The 17,369-nt window shown below is 48.7% G+C and overlaps 1 pseudogene; it reads right to left on the bottom strand.

Moving 5' to 3' along the window:
• Positions 1-10,240: 10,240 nt before the first annotated feature.
• Positions 10,241-12,840, bottom strand: LOC120363890 (adiponectin receptor protein 1 pseudogene; annotated as a pseudogene).
• Between the last annotated feature and the right edge of the window lie 4,529 nt (positions 12,841-17,369).

Here is a 17,369-nt window from a genome sequence, read left to right as displayed (position 1 = left end):
AGGGAGTGAGTCAGAGAAGTGAGCTGTTGGTGGTCCTGTGGCTAAGATCAGCACGATGTCTCCAGGGTCCCCTGTGAAGGTCACTGCTGCCTCCCCAGGCTGCAGGTGCCCCTCATGCTCCTACATGCTTAGGGGTTAGTGACTCATTTTACTGTATCAACAACCCCATGAAGGAGGCTGAATTATCCCAATCCACAAGGGAGGGAGGAAGCCATTTCAGCAGCATGCCTGAGGTTACACAGCTAGACAAGGTCAGCATTTAGGCAAGAAACCAAGGCCCGCTGACTCAGAGGCCCATGTTCCCAGGCCAGGTTCTTATCCACTTCGCCATGAGGCCTGGGGACATTAACAGCCACTTTCTACTCCCTGGGAAATAGTGAGTTATATAATATGATCGTAGGATGTTTGAAATTCACAGTATTTTTAGCAGCCCACTCTTTTTTTCTCAGTTAAAATCTTCAGCCAGGCGTGGTGGCTCACGCCTGTAATCTCAGCATTTTGGGAGGCCGAGGTGGGTGGATTGTGTGAGCTCAGGAGTTCGAGAGCAGAGTGGGCAACATGATGACATTCCATCTCTACAAAAAAAATAAAAAAATTAGCCGAGTGTGGTGGTGCATGCCTACAGGAGGAAGAGGTGGGAGGATGACTCAAGCCCAGGAGGCAGATGCTGCAGTGACCCATGATGGTGCCACTGCACTCCAGCCTAGACAACAGAGTGAGACCCTGTCTGTGAAAAAAAAAAAAATTATTAAAAGGTAGATCCATGTTAAATGCTTTTACTACAATAAAAGAAAAATCAGAGAGAAATTTGGGGGAATCGCTTTGCTTCACAATGCATTTCCTCCACCGCAGCATGCAAGTGTTTTGTGTTTTACTTTGACCCACCTGGGACCCACAGAGTCCCCTTTGCAGAGCAAAGTTCTATGGGCCACACCTTCCGGGCTCTCGGGTTACCCACCTGACCCTCCTAATGAGCCTGTGGGCATCTGGGGCCCACACAGACAAGCCATATTGGACCACTTTTCTCTGCCACCCCTCCATCCCCCCACCCAGGCACAGGGCCATGGGGAGCACAGATGCCAAGCCTGGTTTGGTGAGATTTTCTCCAGCAGGCCCTGTCTGCCCTGCCCTGCTTACCTTCCCTCCTCCCAGTCCTGGCAGCTGCAGGGGGATCTCTAGACCTGCAAAGTGACAGGGCTGTTGTGGCCCAGGGGCCAGCTCTGAACAGCCTCTGGAAACAATTTCTTCTGCTATGCTCTGGGGGTCTGTGAAATTTTCTCTACTGTCTCCCTGCTGCCTTTCTCGGCCACATCCCCGGGGCTCTGCTTTGCCTCCTCCCCAGCCTGCTCTGTGTGTGTGTGTGTCTGTGTGGGGGTGTGTGTGTGTGTCTCTGTGTGTGTGTGTGTGTCTGTGTGTGTATGTGTCTCTGTGTGTGTGTGTGTGTCTACATGTCTGTGTATGTCTCTGTGTGTGTGTGTCTCTGTGTGTGTGTGTGTGTGTGTGTCTGCATGTCTGTCTGTGTCTGTGTCTCTGTGTGTCTCTGTGTTTCTGTATATGTGTCTCTGTGTGTGTGTGTCTGTGTGTGTGTCTGTGTCGCTGTGTTTCTGTATATGTGTCTCTGTGTGTGTGTGTCTCTGTGTGTGTGTGTGTGTGTCTGTGTGTGTGTCTATGAGTCTATGTGTCTGTCTCTCTGTGTGTGTCTGTGTGTGTGTGTGTCTGTGTTTCTGTGTATGTGTCTCTGTGTGTGTGTGTCTCTGTGTGTGTCCATGTGTGTGTCTATGTTTCTGTGAGTGTGTCACTGTGTGTGTCTGTGTGTCTGTGTCTCTGTGTGTGTTTCTGTGTGTGTGAGTCTGTGTCCGTGTGTGTGTTTCTGTGTGTCTGTCTCTGTGTCTCTGTGTGTCTGTGTCTCTGTGTGTGTGTCTGTGTGTGCCCGCCTGCTGTCTTTGGTATGGCTCTAGGACCGGCATCTAGTAAGAGCCAGGTGTAGGGTAGTTCTCCAGATAACCTTGGATGGTCCAGCTCTCCTCCATTTCTTTCTCATTTGTAGTCCTCAAGAATAACTGTAGCACGTGCTGGGAATGCAATACCCTGAGACAGGGAGAGACTGGCCAGGACAGCCCAGGCTGTTCCCATAGAAACATGATGTTCTTCAACACTTCAGCCCAGCAATCACGTTACCCCTGTGTATAAAACCCAGTGCTAAAGATTGGATATGGTTTGTTTGGCCCCACCATGTCTCATGTCAAAATTTGATTCCCAATGCTGGAGGCAGGGCCTGCTGGGGTCCCATTCGGATCATGGGGGTGGATCCTTCATGAATGGCTTGGCGCCACTTTCATAGGAGTAAGTGATTTCTCACTCAGTTTCTGAGAGCACTGATGTTAAAAAGAGCCTGGTGCAGCCCGGCCAACATGGCAAAATGCCATAAAAAATTAGCCAGGCGTGATGGTATGTGCCTGTAGTCCCAGCTACTTGAGAGGCTGAGGTGTGAGGATTGCTTAAGCCTGGGAGGTTGAGGCTGCAATGAACTGTGATCACGCTATTGCACTCCAGCCTGGGCAACAGAACGAGACTCTGTCTTAATAAAAAAGAAAAAAAGATCCTGGTGCCTCCCTCCCCTCTCTCTTGCTTCTGCCCTCCCACCACGTGATCTCTGCACACGATGGCTTCCCTTGTCTTCCACCATGAGTGGAAGCAGCCTGATGCCTACTCCAGAAGCAGATGCTGATGCTATGCTTCTTGTATAGCCTACAGAACTGTCAGTCAAATAAACCTCTTTTCTTTACAAGTTACCCAGCCTCAGGTATTCCTGTGTAGCAATGCAAACAGATCAAGACACCCGGGGCGGGCTGCCGTGCAAATGGAGCACACACAAATGAGACCCCATGTTCCCCAGGCAGCTTTCCTACACCTTGGGGACCCAGCTTGCAATGAATCCTAGGCTTCTGCTGTATTTTCCTTCCCATCTGTCAGTAATAAACCCATTTAACTCACGTGTGGGTCTCACTGGACTCAGGCAATTTGGTCACCAGTGTACAGTGAACCTGCTTTGCACCAGATGGAATATTTGGTCTCAGATGTGCCTGGCCCTAAAGCCTGTGTGGGTCTCTTCTTTTGTGCAGTTGGAGATCCAGGAATGTGAGCCAGCTGACAGCCAAAGTCACAGTTGCAGAAACTTACATGGAAGATGATATGGTTTTTGGCTCTGTGTCCCCACCCAGATTTCACCTTGGATTGTAATAATCCCCATGAGTCATGGGACGGACCTGGTGGGAGGTAATTGAATCATGGGTGTGGGTTTTTCCCATGCTATTCTCATGATAGTGAATAAATCTCATGAGATCTGATGGTTTTATAACAGGCAGTTCTCCTGCACACACACTCTTGCCAGCCGCTATGTAAGATGTGCCTTTCTCCTTTTTCACCTTCTGCCATGAGTGTGAGGCTTCCCCAGCCATATGGAACTGTGAGTCCATTAAACCTCTTTTTCTTTATAAATTACCAATTCTTGGATATGTCTTTATTAGCAGTGTGAGAACAGAAGAATACAGAAGGTAACTCACAGTTACAAATGTCCACTGTGTGTCTAGACTGGGCAAAACATCTTTATTTAGGATACTTGTTTTCCCCAATCTACTCATTAATAGGTGACCTTAAAGCAAGCTTTGTCTGTAGGCTTCAGAAAGGTATTGCTCATATTTTTCTCAACGCCACATGTGGATTAAGGGGCCAGTGTCACTCCTCTGCCCCACTGGCCACACCAGCTTAACCTCTCTGGGGATTATGGGGCCAAGTGCATTTATCAACCTGTTGCTCAACGTGTGACCACCCTACCAGCAGCCTCAGCATCACTGGAATCTTATGAGAAAGATGGGACCTCAGGCCCCATCCCAGACCTATTGAATTAAAATTTGCTTTTTTCCTGTGGATCTTTTGATCCACAGGAAATTTGTACATATTGTAAAGTTTGAGATTCATTAATTTAGCAAAATGGATAAGACTGAAATGGAGCTCACCTGCTGTCTAGCTCAGTGAGCCTGGGCACGTCTTTAAAATTCTCTGATCCTCAGCTATGGTAAGGGTTGAATCATAAGAAATTGCCCTTTTTTTGTATCTACAAAATATAGGTACAACCCAAACGTAAGCAATTTCATATGGTTCAACTAAATACTTACCTTGTTAGATTGTTGTGATAATTCATTGTAAAATGAGATAAGAGATAGAAAGCATTTGGTGCACAGTAGGTGTTTACTCAATGGTAGCTGCTAACCGTATGTGGGAGAACAGCCTTGTTCAATGTTACTATCCTCATCCCCACAGGTTCCTGTGAAAACCAAGCAAAAAACCCAGGTATATGTAACTTCTCATTAAACTTGAGCCTGCAATAGAAGTTCCCTGTTGTGTAGGCCATTTTGTTTCCTCTGAGTCGTCCAGCATGTCGGAGAGAGCATTATCCCAGCGGGTTTACAATCTTCCCTCGAAAAAGCATGCTTCTCGTTTCCATGTGGAAAGTCATCATCAGGGAGGGCTGACTGAACTCAGTACCTGAAGTGGGTGGGAGGTCAAGGTCTGGCGAGGCTCTGGGGTGAGCTGGACGTTGGTGGCTGCAGCAGCTTCAGAGCCCTTCTCATCCAGAGTCATCATGGCCTTATGAGTGACCTGCAAGGAAAATTCTAGAATCATCAAGCCACCACATAAGATGCAAAAACCAGGCCTTGATGTTGGGGCCAATTTTTTTTCTATTCTGTTACTTAACGCCGTATGTATCCATCTGTTCACTTACCCAGTCAGTCATTCTTCTATGTATCCTTTAAAATCTTCTACTCTTAAATACTCCTGTCTGATGCTTGTCCATTTGTCATTGATCCATTCAACCAGCCAGCCAGCCAGCCATACTCCACACCCCCTCAGCCATTCACTTATCTCTGCATGCACCCTTCATGTGTTCATGTGCCTGTCCATGCACCACTTACTTACACACCCATCCACGCATCATCCATGCACCCTGCTACCCACGCATCTTTCCATCCACGATTCCGGCTATTCACTTCTCACCTATTCATTCATCCAATCACCAATATCCCCATCTACACCCATTTTTATGGCTGGCATCTGCATTACATTGGTGGCAGTTTATTTTGAATATCACACCAGCATCTATCTGTCCACCCACCCATTGCTTCATCTGTGTATCCATGCATTCATCCAACCACTCCTTCACCCAATCCTAATTGACTTATTCTTTCATTCACTTCATTTCACTCATTTCTCCTCACTCACTCCATCACCCATTTAGTCATTCATTTATTCATTAAGCATTTACTGACCACCAATGCTGTGCAATCCACTGTGCCAGAGACGGTAGGGGATAGAAACATGGATTGGACCGACTTTGAAGGAGCTCATCATTTGATTGAGAGGATAGGACAGGTAACGAAAGCAAGAGTGGAAAGCCATCAGGAGAGATTTCTTTTTGAGAGTGGGGGTGAAGGATGTGTGCAGAGAAACCTTCACGGAGAAGGTAACATTTGCGCAAGACCTTAAAGGCTTGATATCATTTGAATATTCAGAGATGGGGAGAACATTCTGAGTGGTTTAAATATTAAAAGTCTGAGCCAAAGTGAGAAGGTAAAAACTATTGGGGCATGTAGGATGCCGTGAAGCTCAGCCACGCAGCATGCCTTGGACAGGAGACATGCTCTGGGCAGGAGGGTGCTGACTAGATCATGGAAGACTCAGAAACCTGCGGTTCCCTGAGGACCAAGCTGTTCCCCATGTTCCCTCTCAGTCTCTTCTTTCATAGCTTGTCCTTTAGGCCTAAAAGCAGGAGTGACCTCCCCAGGAAGCGTCCTCTGCTCTCTCAACCTGGGACATGTTGTGAATATCTAATGCCTTCCCTCTCCGTATTTCCTTCGGGATCCCCAGTGTCCTGGCAAAGGCAGGTTGCAGTCATGGAATCAATGGAAGGAAGCAAAGAACAACTTGCAAAGTTGAAGGAAACAGCATCTCCTGTCTCTAAGGAGGTCCTGGACCTCTCCCTCCAGTGTTCATCCGAAGACACCAAGAGCTCCTCTGAACTCACCATCCCCAACTTACTTTAGAGATGTTCAGTCCAGGCTGCCTGGGGAAGCCTCCACCCACAGTCACTCTTGGGAGGAGTATCTCCAGTCTGTGGGTTCTGGAAATGGAAAACTTGGGGAAGTGGAAATCGAGTTCTCTGTGGAGAGACACAATTTGGGTTGCAGTAGAGATCCTGAAACAGCCTCTCACCTTCTTCCCTGCCTTGGGTCCCTCTGCCCCCCACACCCACTCCGGCCCATTCTCCAAAGGGCAGTGGGTGTGAGATTGCTAAACGGCATACAATCCCCAATTCACCTCGGTGTGGAAAGGGGGTTGTAGGTACAACGACATGGAAGCCCTATGAGGAAGACACTGTTAATCTCATGTGATAATAGCAGGTGATACGATGATGCTCCCAGGAACCCAGAGAGGGCACACCTTGCCTGTTCTGTTGAGCCATCAAGCCTTCACAGAGCAAGTGATAGCTCTGCTATGCCATGAATAAATAAGAATCCCAAAGAGGACTGGGTCAAAAAAGGGCACGCCAGGATGAGAATTTACACACACAAAAGCCCAGGGCTGAGGAATAGCCTGGCAAATGCAAGGAACTGCAGGGAGCTCAGTGGGTTCCAGGAACAAGCATTGAGGGGTTGGGAACACAGAAAGAAAGGCAGAGGAGGGAGAAGGCTGAGACTGGGATAGGCCAGAGCACCAGGCTCTTAAACAGTGTGAGGGGCTCAGGGAGCCCATGACAGGTCACGGTGTCTGCAGCAGAGTTGGGACTGGGACCAGCCTCCAGACTGCTGGGCCAGTGCTCTCTCCAGCCCTTCCTCCCCAGCACCCAAACTGATATCTTCAAGGAGGCCAGTGACAGTGTCCTGGAGGGTGACAGAGCCCTGAGGGGTGACAATACCATGAGAGTGACAGCATCTTTGGGGAGTGACTGTGTCCCTGCGGTGACAGTGCCATGACAACGTGTTCTGGAGGTGATGATGCCGTAGGTGGGAGATGATAGTGTCCTGGGGGCAACAGTGTCTTGGAGGGGTGACAATACCTGTAGGGTGACAGTGTCCTGGAAATAACAGTGCCCTGGGGAATGACAGTGTTCTGGGTGTGACAGTACTCTGGGAGAGTGACAATATCCTAAGGGATGACAGTGTCTTAGAGGTGAGAATGTCCTGGGGGTGGCAGCATCCTGGGGATGACAGTGCACTGGGAGTGACAGTGCTCTAAGTAGAAACAGTGCCCTGGGGGGTGACAGTGCCCTGGGAATGACAGTGTTCTGAGTAGGGATGGTGTCCTGGGGTGACTGTGCCTGGGGATGACAGTGCACTGGGGGTGACAGCATCCTGGGGGATGATAGTGCCCTGGGGTGACAGTTCACTAGACATAACAGTGCCCTGGGGTGACAGTGCCCTAGACATGACAGTGCCCTGGGGGGTGACAGTGTTCTGAGTAGGGATAGTGTCCTGGGGCGACTGTGCCTGGGGTTGACAGTGCACTGGGGGTGACAGCTTCCTGGGGGATGATAGTGCCCTGGGGTGACAGTGCCCTTGGGGTGACTGCCCTGGGGACACTGTAGAGTGGATGAGGGAGACAGCAGGGCCCAGCCTCCATGGGGCTCTGCTGTGTGCAGACTACCTGTCCTGAGCAGACCGTCCCATTTAACCAGTGTTTCAGGAAGCAGAGCATCTTCCAGCTGCCTCACCTTGCCCCTGTTGGGGAAGATGAAGAAGGTGGTGGTGTTCCCAGCATGGTCCATCTGCAGCACAGAGCACCTCAGCTGAGGGTCATGCAACTCAAACGCTTTGTGTTTCCTGAGCTGGCTTGAGGGCACGTATGGCACAAAGTGATGGGCAGCTTGAGTGCAGATAAGGTTCACAGGGGTAACGGGTCTGAGTCTAACTGCTTTTCTTCCAGCTTAGCTTGTTATGACTTTACTTTTACTCTGCTTATCCACTGTCTTGATGTCATGGTCACACAGTCACCTCTTGTTGACTTCCTAGCACCTTCAGTTCTGGATGTTCATGTAAGGGATGGCACAGCAGGGGTCTATGATGAGATTCATCGTATTCATTCATTCACTCAGGCATTCATTCATTTATTATGGAATACTTGCTGCCTCTGAGGATGGTGCATTAAGAACTGAGGAAGAAGGCACAATCCTGCTTCAAGGTGTTTTTTCTATTTTAATGACTTGACTTAGATAATTTATATATTATTCATTTCACCCACGCAAAGTGTGCCATTCAATATTTTTAATATATTGACAGAATGATTTAACCATCACCACAATCTAATTTATTTATTTATTTATTTTTATTTCAGTAGGTTTTAGGGGAACAGGTGGTATTTGGTTACACGAATAAGTTCTTCAGTGGTGATTTCTGAGACTTTGATGCACCCATCACCCGAGCAGTGTACACTGCACCTATTTGTGGTCTTTTATCCCTCGCCCCCTCCCAGCCTTTCCCCAAGTCCCCAACGTCCTTTGTATCATCTTATGCCTTTGTGTCCTCACAGCTAAGCTCCCACCTGTATGTGAGAACATACAGTGTTTGGGTTTCCCTTCCTGAGTTACTTCACTTAGAATAATGTTCTCCAGCTCCATCCTGGGTGCTGTGAATGCCATTATTCTGTTCCTTTTTATGGCTTAATAGTATTCCATGGTAAAAATACATACAGCACAGTTTCTTTATCCACTCCTTAATTGATGAGCATTTTGTCTGGTTCCATATTTTTGCAACTGCAAATTGTGTTGCTCTATAAACACGCGTGTGCAAGTATCTTTTTTGTATAATGACTTCTTTTCCTCTGGGTAGATACCCAAGAGTGGGATTTCTGGAGGATTTTTTATTATGGAATGATGCAAACATAGAAAAACAGAGAGAGAATGGTGTAATGAACCCCTACATGCCCGTTAGCAGCTTCAGTTATTTTCGATGTCAGACCAATATCATCTTTTGATTCCTCCCAATCTCTTTCTCCCTGCTCAATATTTCAAAGAAAATCCTATGCAATATTTCATTTTATGTATAAAAACTGCGGAAAAGACATAATTGCAGTAGCATGTCACGATTTTAAAAACAATAATTTCTTAATGTTATCAAGCCATTGTTTCCCTAACTGATTCCTAATTGTTTTCTTTTTCTTTGAATGCTAGATGTCTTCCTTCCTTTCTCTCTAACATCACAGACTTTGCATGAAGATACATAGCCATGACAGCAGATTTCTTTTTAAAGCTTAATAGTAAATATTAAATATCTTTCTCCATTTAAATTTTACATTACTCTGCCAAGAAAAAACAAAATAAAACTCAACTTAGCTGGGCAATGTAAGAGTTGGAGGCTTTATTCTTTCTGTTATGTAAGCAGATCCAGGCCCTAGAAAGATGGGACCAGGGTATTCAACTGTTTTGAAAAGTGTGCTACAAAAATGGATAGCCTGCTTTAAACCAGGATACAAAGTAAGGATGGGAGTAAGGGAGGAATATTTTCTTCCAGAAGAAAGAGCATTTCTCAAGAGTCCTAGTTCATAACTTTCCCAAAATGGTTGGGGCAAAATCTCAACATGAGCTTCAAAGTACTGTCTCTGTGGGGGGCCGGTAGTTGCCTTGCTGAGGCAGGTGACTGCTGCGGAGGGAAGGGATGAGTTTCACCGTGTCCCATCCTCTGCTAGCAGAATGGAAATGGCTAGGTTACTGCCCAGTGGGTGTGAAAGTGGCTGAAGCTTGGTTGGTATTGAATTCTCTAAGAGGTTTCTTGTAGAAACAGACAACTCAAAGTCTTCCTCTCACTTCAGCAAAGAAGATACTTTTAAAAGTGCCTGGGCTGAGTGCAGTGGCTCATGCCTGTAATCCCAGCACTTTGGGAGGCCAAGGTGGGTAGATCACTTAGGTCAGGAGTTTGAGACCACCCTGATCAACATGGTGAAACTCCATCTCTAGTAAAAATACCAAAATTAGCTAGAAAAATACAAAAAATAGGCACATACCTGTAGTCTCAGCTACTCGGAATTCTGAGGCAGGAGAATTGCTTGAACCCAGGAGGTGGAGGTTGCAGTGAGCCGAGATGGCGCCACTACACTCCAGCCTGGGTGACAGTGAGACTCTGTCTCAAAAGATATAAACTAATGTAAAAGCACTTGAGAGGTTCCTCCTCCATCCCTGAAATGGGAAGGTTCAGAGAAGGGAGTCATTAGTGCAGCCACCTGGAATTCCTGAAGGTTGCAGACCCCACAGAAGTGGACAAAGGCCACTGTCACCATGAGGACATGGAAAATCGGCTGAGACTGGAACCATACATCAAATTCTCCAGGAAAGAAGTGTTCAGGAATTCGAGCAGCACAAAGGCCAGCTCTGGTGATGTACGTGACAGTCATGAGGAAGAACCAGCCCATCTGGCCCACTGTGGTGACCTTGGCAAAGTCCTCACTCAGTGGTAGTAAAGGAGGACACAACACCACTCAAGCCAAGTCCCAGCAACACCCCGGCCCTTGTCTGCCGGTGCTTAGAAATGGCAAACAAGTCCCACTGTGCCACAAGGATGGCAGAGATGACCAGGACACAGACGATGGAGAGGTGGACAGGCCGTGGCTGTGGGGAACAGTAGAAGGAGGAACAGAGCCAGGGGAAGAAGCTTCTTATAATCAGTGGAGCAATCCCTGCATAGCTCAGTTTGGAAAACGTGTGAGAAACTTTCTCTGAATGACAGTTAACGGTGGGGATGAGCCAGGAGGGGATGAGCCAGGAGAGGCTGAGCCAGAGCACGACACCCAGAAAGAAGATCCCCTAAACCACCTTCTCCTGAAGAGGATCCATGAAGTACATCTTTGGTCTGAGCATGGTGAAGATTCCCAAAAAGAGAAAGAGCACGAAGTGAAGCAGATGGGTCCAGATGTTGCCGATTTCTGTACGGATGGAGAAGATGCTCTTGAAGCAAGGCCAGAAGGAGGGCATGGGTTGTCTATGGCCATATAGCAGAGAGTTGTGGTACTTCAGCCAACCAGGGGGCATATCATACTGATGGTGGCAGCGGCCTGTCTGTAGCTGCCACTGCAGGGATGCCAGGTACAGTGGGGGATTCACAGCCAGGGCTGTGTGCCACAAGATGGTCCCCTACCAAATTGCTCGAGTGGGAGTCCCATGCATTCAGGTGCAGGTGCAGCCGTCCAGCCTCAACTCCAGACTCAGGCATCTCTGTGCTCTTGGGGACCCAGGAAGCCCCTCGCCCTAACAGGTTTTAAATGCCTGCTCCAGTTTCCAGTGTCCACTCCAGGATGGAGCAAAGTTGTGGCCGAGCCCAGGTGCTGTTGCAAGCCAGCTGGGTATGCGCATGCTCAGGGCAGTGTTGACAAGCCAGCCCCCTGTCGCCTCAGCACGCTCCATACTTTGGGCTTTGAGGAGCACAAGAAGGAGGTCAGTGGGGTGCTGAGGGTAGTACACAGTGGGCCTGCAGGCACCCCACAATACAAACAGCCTGGGTGCTGTGGACAGCAGGTTAATAGCAAGAGGCAGACAGATTCCTGGACTAGAAAGGGTGGGTCCCCAGTGAAACTCCACCTTCAAGCAGAGGACAGCCTGAAGCCTGGGGACCAGGCTGCCAGTTCTGGGTGGGGCTCTTGGCCCGGAGCGAGAACATGATGCTTTTTCTGGGCCTGCCCATGACACCCGTGGACCCATTAACATGCGGTTTCTCCCTTCTGAGCCTACAAAATTCCCAGATTCAGCCAGACTCTAACAGACGCCAGGACAGCCTGCCTGTGGAAAGCAGCTCTCCCCTGCAGGTCTCCTGAGAGCTGTCCTGTTACTCAATGAAGCTCCTCTCTGCCGTGCTCACCCTCTATTTGTCTGTGTACCTCATTCTTCCTGGGCGCAGGATGAGAACTCGGGACCCATCGACTGGCAGGACTGAAAGAGCTGTAACGCAGACAGAGCTGAAACACGTCCCACTGCTCACCACGTTGTGGGCAAAAAAAGGAGCGAAGAACTGCTGCCTTTTGGGGAGCCCACACCTAGGGGATCCCCAGGCCAGGGCTGTGGGGCTGTGGCACCCTCTTAGGGGCTCTCTGGTTCCTGGTGTCTCCAATCTTCTGGGTGCCGCCATGTTCCCCTTGTCCAAATGTGGGTGCCCACAGCAGAAGCCACGTGTGGTACATCTGGTCCAGCCACAGCCCTACATGGAGCCAGCACCTGTGCCAGTGCCTAGAGCTGCCCGCCGAGCCCCAGCAGCCAGCATGTCTGCATGTGCGCTGTGGCCAGACCCTGTGCTCACTCACTCACACACCCCTCGCCGCTGCGCTCCTGGCTTGCCCCTGGCAGGTGTGGGATGCGGGCTGGTAGTGTGAGCTGAGTGCAGTCTGCTGAGCTGAGTTGGCGGAATAAGCCCAGCAGACACAAGCAATACTCAGGCATTAGGTGCTGCTGGCCACAGAGTGTGCTGACTGGCAAGGCGACCCCTTCCCCCCAAGGTTCCCATGACAATGTGGGATGACCCTCTGACATCTATCCGTCCCAGATCTTGGACACAGACTCCTCCATCTTCTCCATGGTGTGGCAGGCTTGCAGGGGAAGTCTCAGTACCGACACCTCCTCCTCCTCTTCCTGGGGCACTGGGCACGTTTGCTCTTCTTCAGCTTTGGTTAGGTTGGCGATTACCCATTTGCCCTTCTGTTGTAGCAGGGGTCCCAGTTCAGAGTTCAGCCAGTTCTACCATGTCAGTTTCCCTGCTACTGGCAGGAGCCCCCCTCCCGTGCCACCACTGGTCCTTTGTGAGAAGACATCTGGCTGGTACCTCAATACCCTGCAGCTTCAGCTTGGGGCATGGTTGGGGTTTCTCAGCCCCAAGGGGCAGAGATCTCCCTGTGATGATAGACAAGCCAGGCAGGTGGGCTCTGCTGGGGACCATGGTCCTCCAGGCTACATTTCATGGTACTGGAGGAGGCCTGTGGCCGAGAGATCCTGATCTTCAGTGGCCTCCCTGTGCCAGAAGGGGCATGTAAGCACCATCCTCATTGTTTTTTATAGTTGGTTTGTTTCAATTAGGATACAAATACGTTCTATACACGACATTTAGTTAATTTCTCTCTCTCTCTCTCTCTCTCTCTCTTTCTCTCTCTAATTGAGATAAAATTCACATTACCTAAAGTTAACCATCGTAAAGTGTTTAATTTGGTGACATTTAATACATTCACATGTTGTGTAACCATCACCTCCATTTGGTTTCAAACTATTATCATCACCCCTAAAGGAGATTCCTTACCCATTAAATAGACATCCCTGTTCTTTCCTCTCCTTAGCCCCTGATAACCACTAATCTGCTTTTGTGTCTGTGGATTTACCTGTTGTGGATATTTACTTCAATGGAATCACACAATACGTGGCCTTTTGTATCTCGCTGCTTTCACTCAGCGTAATGGTTTCAAGGTTCATCCACATTGTAGCAAGTACCAGTGCTTCACTCCTTTCAAACAAATCTGGGTTTATTAAACTCTCTGAGCAAGGGAGAACACCATCTTGGCTGCTCAGCAAAGTCTGGAAGGAGGGTAGCTAAGAGAAATACAGGGTTCCATGGGCTGGAGTTGGTCTATGGTAGTTTCTGAGTGGTACTTAGAAAGCATGGTCAGGATTTGTAAAGTAAGCAAGTAGTCAGTATTCTTACCTATAAAACCTACAAATCTCTGTGGACTTACTCTTAGAAGCAGTTGCTATGGCCATTCCTTTGAACACATGGGTCTGATATGCTGCTATAGATACATTCTGGACCTAATACATGGAACAAGTTATGTTCCAGGTAGAGTTTGCCTGTTTTGCAGATCCCGATTCAGTTTGCTTTGCAAATTCTGATTTTGGTTTCATTTCTTATTGGGGTCAACAATTTTGCCCAGGGAGGATGCTCTGAGGGTCTGGGGAGAGGAATGGCCATCAGGAAAGTTCTGTTGAAATGCACAGTGGTCAATGGTTTTTTTTGTTGTTGTTGTTGTTGTTGTTGTTTTTTTTTGTAGAGAATTGAAACTTAATTCCTCTGTGCCCTTCTTGGCCACAACAATCACAGCCCTAAGCAGTACCTGTGGGCACAAGAGGGCATCACGGATGTTTCTGGTGTGACAGAGGCTGTGGTCAGTGGAGCACGGGTTGCGGAACCCAGCCAGGGCTTTGACATGTGTCATTGTTATTATTCTTTGTAATCCTGCAGAGGCAGTAACAGTGATGCCAGGTAATTAGGCCAAAATCACGTGAGCAAGATCTGAACTGGACTTTGAAGGTTTGCTGACCCGAAAGTCACCATGGGAGCTGTGTGGCAAGTGGAAGGGCTCTGAGAAGAAAGGGGGAGTAGAGAGGAGAACCAGTTGTGTGGAATTTGTGGGCGTTATTTCCTCATTTCCAAGCTGGTAGATCTGGGTAAAAGGGACGTGGAGAAGGTGGAAGGAACCCTTTTATCAATTTATGAATTACCCCACATCTTCGACCTCAGTGTGCCAACCCCTATTCAACTTCCAAGTGCCATCTTGTTTCCAGACACCTGTCACCCATCAGCTCTGCCTGTTACGGCTCCTTGATGTCCCCGGCCTGGAATATGAAAATCTCATCATTTGAATGACTCTCTGATTAATATTTTCAGATATATTCATTTTTCCTGTGTCAACCGCTTATGGTCCCTCCTTCCTGTAGCCAGGGGAAATTTCAGCTACAGTAGCCACCTGCAGTCTATCCCCTTTTTGTCGTGTGTCTGAACTGCTGAGTATACCTGGAACCACCCACCTGTGCAGGCTAATGACACAGTGGTCTACAGCCCCCAAGGGTTCCTTATTAGTGCCTGCTAGAGTGTCAGGTTTCCTGATGTGTCCTTGTCTCCCCTCATCCAGACTTCTAGGTTTTTTTGCTTCCCCATGATGGACTTAGCAGATAACATCTCTTTCTCTGTCACAGGCAAAAATAGAAGTCATTTGGCAGGACTGTCTTCACCTTTTTGCCAAGAAGAAATCCTGAGGTCCATCCCTCCCACCCGAATTTCCCTGTTGAACTTAGATCCATAGAGCCCATTCTCCACTGGACTTGTCTTCTTAGATGACATGCAGGCACCTCCAAACCCACATGTCCACATCAGGACTTACCTTCTTCCTGCACAAAACATTATTCATTCTGTAATCCTTAGCTCATGGAATGGCATGTGAATTTCAGTTCCCCAAGTTCCCAACACAGCAACTTGGGTGCCATCTTTGCTTTCTTTCTGTCCCTCACACAGTCAACCATAAAGTCTCATCACTTCTGTCTAATAAATATCTCTCCCCTCAGTCTCCTTTCCTCTGTATCCTCTCTCATTTCCTAGCTAAGGCTGAAACTCCTGGTCATTCTGTTTCTCTTCATTTCACCAGACACTCCAAACCCCATCCATCCTCCACATTCAGCCAGGGTGATCTTTCTAATGAAATCCATCAAAACGCACTCCCTGTGTATATAAGATTCACTGTGTCTCACCACTCTTTGAATAAACTCTGAGATCCTTAACATGGTGTACAAGACATGGTTTTGTTCATGTTTTTATCTTTAGCTCCACAAATGACCACGGTTCCCTCAAACACAGTTATCCAGACCATAGGATCTTCTTCTAGCTCTGTGGACACATTGCATTTTGTCTCCTTTTCTGCTGGTACAATTCCCTGGTGTCTCCTCTTCACTGTACAGGATTTTGCATTTGAGGACAGCTCTTCTAGTTGACCAAACTTGACTCTTCCAGTATGGGGTTGATTGCTGCCTTCTCTTGGCATCCTCTACCCCACTCATCAGGGCTGCTGGCATATCCATGTTCAGTTTTCTCTCTTGTCCAACAAATTGAAGATTCTATGAGGGCAAATTCCAGCTCCACATTGTTTACTTGGGAATCCCCAGAGCCAAGCCAGGGCCTGCACTTAGAGGGTTGGAAATTTGCGTGGACTGAAAGAGAGAGTCGGTAGGTGTCTTTTATTGGTGTCAACGCCTCTCACCAAGTGGTCTTCACTTCTGCTTGGTGAGAGAGGGAATAAGTCAGGACAGGGGCTGGCTTGTCCCTGTAGCTAGTGTCGGGAAGCCATTTAGGGCCAATAGTGACCAGAAGGTGGATGGGTCATCAGCTCCCAGGAGAGGGAGAAGAGTGAAACCCAGCCTCACCCTCACAGGTCTGGGGCCCAGGTGCCCCCTTAAGGGAGGAACTCAGTTTACAGCCAGCAATTATGAGACCGAAGTCACAGAGGAGAATGAGCCCTGGGCTGTGGTAAGTCTCCTTAGACACCTGGACTGAGGCCAGGAGGGAATGGGGGCAGGAGCTGGGCAGGTCAGAGCCTTGTCCTGTGCAATGCCATCCAGCCCCAGCTGAGGGATGAGAAGCCATGCCAGCCTGGATAAGGAGTTAGTTCACATGGAAAAGATCATCTCGGGAGTTTTTAAATTGCTGTCCAGGGAACGTTCAGACTCAGGAGCGAACATTTCAGTGACTTCCTGACTTCTTACACATGGATGCTCACAGACATGCACACGCTATCATGCACATCCTATCATGGTTTCCACTGTACAGGCGAGAAAACTGAGTCAATGAGAAAAAACCCTCGTGAGGGGGAAAAGTAGCCTTTATAGTTCATATGGCACTTCTAACAGGTCATTCCTTGCCCTCCTGCGGACCCCATCTCCCCATCCTCAGGCTTCCCCAGTGATCAACTCCCTCTGCTCTCATTCGTACACCCCAGTGCTGGTCTCAAGTCCACACTGGTCTCAAGCCTTCTCTCTTCTGTAGCTCCAGCCCCTTGACTCCTGTCCTTCTGATCAGCGGTTGGCCTTCTTGAAACCCACAAGAGCGCTGGTAATGTCACTACTCAGGTGACTTTGCCTTCCACACTAGGAATCATCAGATTCATCAGCGGAGAGGAGGTCTCACCTGATCCTACCAAGAAACACACACTCTCACCGGCCCCCTCACCCCGCTCCCTGCATTCCCTTCACAGTGGAAGCCTTGATCCTTGATCCTTGCCCTCCACCTGTGCCCTCTCCCGTGATGCTTCATGCTGCCTGGCTGGCTGCTCACTCTGTAACTCCAGGTTGAAGACGGTGTCAAACCACCTGCGAATTGTGACCTTAGGAGCTGTGCCACTCTGCAACCCTGGTTGCTTGCCGCCCTGCCTTCTGAATCCTTTCTCTGGTTATGAAAGCTTGCTCAAGGCTCTGACATCTGTGGAGCACTGCAGTGAACTTCAACTTAGCACCCACTACCCACGACCCGCTCTCTCCCCTCCCCTAAAGGTCAGTCTTTAAATACACATTTGCAGGCTGTGTGGCCTTCCCT

Source organism: Saimiri boliviensis, chromosome 2, assembly GCF_048565385.1.
Source record: "Saimiri boliviensis isolate mSaiBol1 chromosome 2, mSaiBol1.pri, whole genome shotgun sequence".
NCBI classification, from domain to species: Eukaryota; Metazoa; Chordata; class Mammalia; order Primates; family Cebidae; genus Saimiri; species Saimiri boliviensis.
The sequence above is the reverse complement of the archived record's forward strand: the minus strand, read 5'-3'. Positions and strand labels throughout refer to the sequence as shown.